The sequence below is a fragment of the Nicotiana tabacum genome, chromosome 21 (genome assembly GCF_000715075.1).
Source record: "Nicotiana tabacum cultivar K326 chromosome 21, ASM71507v2, whole genome shotgun sequence".
NCBI lineage: Eukaryota > Viridiplantae > Streptophyta > Magnoliopsida > Solanales > Solanaceae > Nicotiana > Nicotiana tabacum.
Window position 1 is genome coordinate 81935558 of NC_134100.1, and position 6061 is coordinate 81941618.

The 6061-nt window shown below is 36.4% G+C and overlaps 1 pseudogene; it reads left to right on the forward strand.

Moving 5' to 3' along the window:
- The first annotated feature begins 689 nt into the window (after window positions 1-689).
- Window positions 690-5745, forward strand: LOC142175323 (uncharacterized; annotated as a pseudogene).
- Window positions 5746-6061: the final 316 nt, after the last annotated feature.

Below are 6061 nucleotides of genomic sequence, written 5' to 3' on the forward strand. Positions count from 1 at the left end.
CACTATAAAAGTCAAGTTTTTTCAAAACTAAGCTTTATGTTATGTTATAATATATGTCATCTATAACAACACTTTACTATAGCTGCCAAAATATATCAGAACAAATGAGACTGTTATAAAGAAATTTGACAGTATAGCAGGTTATAGTTACTATTTTACTAAATTACCCATTAAATTACCCATTGAAACAGACGAGTAGTAATTTATTCTTTTTCTAATTAGCTACCATTATGTAAATTAAAATAGAGGGACTTCTGTTCGTGCTCATTGCTATAAGAAAAATTACAATAAAATATAAAAGGGTGCAACCTTTAACACAGAATCACATGTAATTCCCCGCCAACTTGTCTGCAGGGTGCAGACGGTCGAATTATTAATCTCTTTTTTTGGTTTTAGTTTTTGAAAATAAGATCTAAACATTTAAAAATTAGAAAAAGCTAATTGTATAGAAAAAGCTAACTGCATAAATTAAGGCTAAATACATAACCACATTTAATAATCTTGTTTAAAGATCAATTCTTGGAAGCCAAAGGATACAAGAATTATGGTCTGGAAGGAGTACTTAATTTTGGATTATAATTTCTGTGCACATTTGGTTGCTCAATTTCAGTGTAATCAAAGAAACAATTGCGATTAGAGAAACCCCATTTCCTAATTTTTTTCACATCGTAGGCGACTGAACTGTATCAACTCTGAAGACCATACATGCAATCGATCAACAAATTAGTTCACAGGGTTCAAGCCCTATGAGTGTGTGAATCTGCCTTTTTCATGTGACCTTATTGCTATCTCACACTCTTGCCTATGATTTGCTTCAATTCTGCCATCTTTTAGCTCCCTTTTAAATAATCATGCATTTCTTCCCTTTTGCTTCAACAAACCATTCTTGTTTTTTCTAACAACTATTAAACAACAAAGGTGATAAAAAAGCTAAGAAGAAGAAGAGAAAAGTAAAAAACTAAGGCGATGAGAAGTTCCAAGTACACTGCAACTATTATCATTGTTCTTGTTTTCCTCCCAATTGTCATGAATTATGTTAAGTGATTGAGATAACCATTGTTGCATATAAGCTCAAGGACGAAGGAAGAAGGAAAATGAAATTCTATTGTTCCATTGATTTTCAGTTAACCAACAAGAGGAGTACATACTCGGTTATATACACAACTAACTGACTACTAACTTCTTAACTTACAACTGTCACTACATGATTGGATAACTGGCTAACTAACTAACTAACTAACTAACTAACACTAACTACCTACTTAACACCCTCCCTTAAGCTGATGGTTTGAAGATATCCTTCAATGCCAGCTTGGACATTAAGTGATCATGTTGTAGTCTTCCTAAGCTCTGGGTGAGAAGATCGACGTGCTGCTCTTTTGCAGTAATATGATGAGTTTTAACAACACCTTTTATGATTTTCTCTCGTACAAAATGATAATCAATTTCTATATGTTTGGTCCTCTCGTGAAAGATTGGATTAGCTACAATTTGGATTGCATCTTTGCTGTCACAGAGAAGATCAACTGGCAGATTTACACCAACTCCTAACTCTTTGAAAAGTCCTGTAAGCTAAGTTATCTTAGAAACTGTAGAAGCCATACTTCTGAATTCAGCTTCAGCAAAACTCCTTGCAACTATATCCTGTTTCTTAGATTTTCACGAGATCAAGGCATTACCAAAATTCACTGGGTAGCCTGTTATTGATTTTCTGGTCTGTAAGCACCCTCCCCAGTCTGAGTCACAATAGGCTTCAAGATTATCTGATCCTTCTGAAGGCATCAATAGACTAAGACCCGGAGAGGTTTTGACATACTTAATAACACTCAAGGCTGCTTCCCAGTAAGACTGCTTGGTCTTGTGTATAAATTGACTTAGTACTTGTACTACAAATACTATAACCACTCTGGTCATCTTAAGATATAATAGCCTCCCCACCAATCTTTGATATGAACCTATATCATCAAACAACTTGTCTTCACACTCAGGTGATCCTACAACAGTATCATACTCAACAAAAGTAAGCTTCAAGTTTGTCTCTAGAGGTGTTCCAGCAAGTTTAGCACCTGCAAGTCTCATTTAAGATATCGGCTCCAGAGCATATTTTTTTTGACTCATAACAATTTCACTTTTGGATCTTGCAAATTCTATTCCTAGAAAGAACTTAAGTTCTCCTAGATCCTTCATTTTGAACCTAAGTTTCAGATCATTTCTAGTCTGAGTAATCAGATCCAGGTTGCTCCCACTAATGATCAGATCATCTACATAGACTAATACAACAACAAGCTCACCTTTGATCTTCTTTGTAGATAGGAAGTAATCAAAATGACTTTGAGTGAAGCCCAACTGAAGCAGGGCATCAGTCAATTTCCTGTTCCATTGCCTAGGTGCCTGCTTCAGGCCATACAGTGATCTATGGTGTTTGTAAACCTTGTGAGACCCCCACTGGCTTGCAAACTCTTTAGCCAAAATGGTGACTGTCAGGTCAGTGATTGCAGTTGCGGCATCCAAACATCACAAGGGGCCCGAAACATCAGTATGAAGCAAATGAAAACAAGTAGTAGCAACAAAAGTACTAAGAGGAAATAAAAGTCTTGTTTGCTTAGCAAGAGGACATATAGTACATTGCTTAGTCTCACTATTGCACTTTAAATGTTGAAAACAACTTAGCAACCTCATAAAATCAATTGGCATTTGATCTAACCTCCTATGCCACAGAGACACATTTGATCTATCATCCTTTATTGTATTTACAAAGGATCTTCCAACATCTGACTTGTTATTTTCTCCTCCACTTGCTTGTTTTTTGTTGTCTGATATGTAGATGTAGAGACCTTCGTCCTCTTTACCAATCCCCTTCACTTTTTCATTGAAGAGATTCTGGAAAAGGTAGAAGTTAGGATAGAATAAAGCTAATCACCTAAGCTCCTTTGTTAATTTTGAAACAGACAAGAGGTTGTATTTGAAGCCTGGTATGTGTAACATATTGGTAATTTTCTGGCCTTGTTGAACACTAGCAGATCCTATATGCCTTACACTTGCTATTCTTCCTGTAGGCAGGTGTACTTTTCCAATATTGGATTCATCAATAGTCTTAGATTCTTCTATAACTTTAAGACTCTTTACCATGTGATTAGAAGCACTTGTATTGACTATCAACCTAATATCAGCTCCAGTAACTATAAAGGGTGAGATCATACCCGTAGACATAGCATTACTTGGTTGATCACCTTGGCTTGTAGAAGTGACACTAGACTTGCCTAACAGATGCAATATCTTATTGTACTGATCAACTGTAAACTGAGGCACTCCTGCAATTACTCTTTGACCACCCTGACTAGTGGAAGCAAGGTTACTCAGCTGAGAATGTCCTGCACAATTAGCCGCAGCCTCAAAGCCTCCATTACTAGAACCAATACTAATCTGAGCCCTTGTGTATTGAGGAACATTGTTAGGTCTAGTCTTTCTTTTTGGCTTGAAGTCTACAGGATAACCATGAAGTTTATAGCAAGTATACCTCGTGTGACCCTTGTAGTTGCAGTAGTCACAAAACAAATTATTCTTCTTAGGCTTATAGCTAGTGGAAGCTTGAGGAGTTCCTTTTTTACTAAACATAGCTACTCCCTCATTTACCGCAGAAGTTTGAGCAAAGTTGACCACAGATCTTCTACTCTCTTCTGCTATAATCATAGAGAAGGCTTTGTTTATAGTTGGAGTAGGACTCATCATCATAATCTGGTTGCTAGATTGAGAATAAATCTCATTCATGCCCATCAAAAATTGCAACAGCCTGTTATTGCTAAAGTATTCTGCATATCTCTTTGACTCCTCACAGCCACAACCAGGACAAGGCATTAGTGCATCAAACTCTGCCCAAAGCTCCTTCATCTTTGAGAAATATACTGACACTGATGAAATGCCCTGATATAGAATAGCAATTTGTCTGTGCAAAAACAGAATTCTGGATCCATTTACTCTGTCAAAACTTTCTCTAAGATAAGCCCACACCTTCTGTGCACTATATGCATATACCATGCCACATAGCAACTCATTACTAACAAAGTTCATGATCCATGACAAGATTATGGCATTACATTTTCTCCACAGTTCATGTAAAGAAGGGGGAAATTTATCCTTAGTGTATCTATCATCAACAAACCCTAACTTGATCTTGCTAAGTAGACTAACTCGCATAGAGCTACCATATGGCATAATTCTCATGCCCGTTTAGCTTAATTGAGATCAGAGAGCTACCTGGAGTATCGCATGGCTGAAAGAACAATGGATGATGTTGATCGATGACCACAAAAGCTGTGAATCCCTTTGGAAGTCTAGTGTTCAAATTAGCTGTGTCTGAACCCCTAAGTGAGCTATTTTCTTCAGTTTCCATTAATGATCAAATCAAACTTAGTGAATTGATTCACTAGAAATAGAGATTATGTTGTTCAAAGACAGTTCACACCCTAACTCGAATGAATTGATAACATGCAGAAATGAATGAAGAATTGAGTTGTATCAACTGTGAAGTTGTTCGATTGAGCTTGATATTTGCGAGAACGACGCAGCTTGGATTAATTACGTCGGCTCTGATACCATGTTAAGTGATTGAGATCACTATTGTCGCATAGAAGCTCAAGGAAGAAGGAAGAAGGAAAATAGAATTCTACTGTTCTATTGATTTTCAGTTAACCAACAAGAGGAGTACATACTCTGTTATATACACAACTAACCGACTACTAACTTCTTAACTTACAACTGTCACTACATGATTGGACAACTAGCTAAATAACTAACTAACACTCACTACCTACTTAACAAGCTAATGCCAGGCATATTCGCAAGCTAATGATTCGCTTTCTAATATTTTCTACACATTTTATTTGTTGATTTTAAGTTATATATATTGATAATGTAAATAGTTTAACCTATTATAACAAGTTAGTTACAAGTTAATATATACTTATCATAAAAATATGAGATTACCAAGAACTTAAGTTCCTTATCTCCCTCTCACTCAATTCATTATCAAATAGTTTTTACAAATTTTACTAGCTCCTGTCTCCCTTCTCAGACCCTACTTGTAGGATTACACTAGTTTTTTTGTTGTTGTTGTACTGGACTACTAGCTCGTGTTCATTTGTACAACAACAACAAACCCAGTGTAATTCTACAAGTAGGGTATGGGGAGGATAGTGCATACACAAACCTTACCCCTACCTTATGAAAGTAGAGAGGTTGTTTCCGATAGACCATCCGCTTAAGAAATAGATCATGTTCATTTTTAAATTAATTAAATCACGAGAGTACATTAAATTGCATTTTCTTATCACATAAGCTTTGTGATTATGAAGCTCAAATTTTTCTTTTGTTTATAGATGATCAGAGACATGAGCCACCAACAGTCCAACACTGACTAGCAAGAAAAAGGAAATCCTAAGGCCCGAAATTAGATACTCTGGCAACAGGTTCAATAACAACTACAACAATAACCCAGTAATATCCCACGTGTAGGATCTGGGGAAGGTAGTATGTACGCAGACCTTACTCCTACCCCGAGAGGTAGATAGGTTGTTTCCGAAAGGAAATAGCAGGTTCAAGATGGTAGATTGTTCTCAGACTTGTGGATCGTGTAAACCTTGTAGATTAGTTATGGTTAGCTTCATTTGTTCTTCTCTTGAAGAAGCTGAGACTTGTCTTGTGTCTTGAAAATGCATGTGTCACAACAAGTCATACCCTGTTCCTTGATCACAAAGAGCTAACTAACTATATATATATATACCCCCAATCGAGGAGTCTGTGATTGATGGTCGGGATCCTTCTGCCCTTAAATCGAGATCTTGGGGTTCATGTATGGGAATAGAAATCTTTTTGATAGGAGAGCGTTTTGTCCCTTAGTTGGTGTGCCTACTAACGTTGAATTCGTATTGGTTGAAGTAATGGACTTCTCACACACACACACACACACACACACATATATATATATATATATATATATATATGGACAATATATGGTATGCATAAACGATAATAACTATGGTCCTCCCAAAATATTATTCTTTAA